Source organism: Octopus bimaculoides, chromosome 5, assembly GCF_001194135.2.
Source record: "Octopus bimaculoides isolate UCB-OBI-ISO-001 chromosome 5, ASM119413v2, whole genome shotgun sequence".
Classification (NCBI taxonomy): Eukaryota; Metazoa; Mollusca; class Cephalopoda; order Octopoda; family Octopodidae; genus Octopus; species Octopus bimaculoides.
The window spans coordinates 37,043,881-37,044,581 of record NC_068985.1 but is presented as its reverse complement, the minus strand read 5'-3'; positions in this window follow the sequence as shown (position 1 = coordinate 37,044,581).

The window sequence follows — 701 nt, the reverse complement described above, 5'->3', positions numbered from 1 at the left end:
GGAGGAGGAGGAGGAGGAGGAGGAGGAGGATGTTGATATGTTGATAATTACGGCGACGATGACGATAATGTTGATGATGATGACGACGACGACGACGGCGGCGGCGGCGACTATTTAACGTGTTTAATCAAAAGCACCGCCATCACCCGGAGTTACTCTTCTATTATCCATTCAATATCGAAATAAAAGACAACAATGAAATGACCAAAAAAAAAAACTGATTTGTACAGCTGTGAAAGTAGTCTCCCATCCAAAACTCAGATGCCGTTTACACATCACTCAATTATGCTTTTAGCATTGCTTGTCTATCAACACCTTGGCGTGTAAACATTAAGTACGTACAGGCGAGAAGTGTTCCTTAATACGTTCTAGTGAACCAGGTGTCAGTCTATTTAGCATCTCTTCAGCTTCTGTTCTTGAGGAAGCCATCTGCACTTTAATGTCAGTGATATCGTCATTTAATCTATAGTGCGTACTGATGTTAGTGTAAACATTCTCACCCACACATCAAAACACCAGTACACACACACACACACACACACACACACACACACGAACACTCAAACACATATAAGTATGAGTGTATGAGTGTGTATACATAAACATACATTAAAAAAAAAATGGGGGTAGCTGATGAAGGAAAATGTTCTCTATGTGGCTTGTGTGTTTTCTGTACTCTGGTTATTATTATTTTCTTGTCT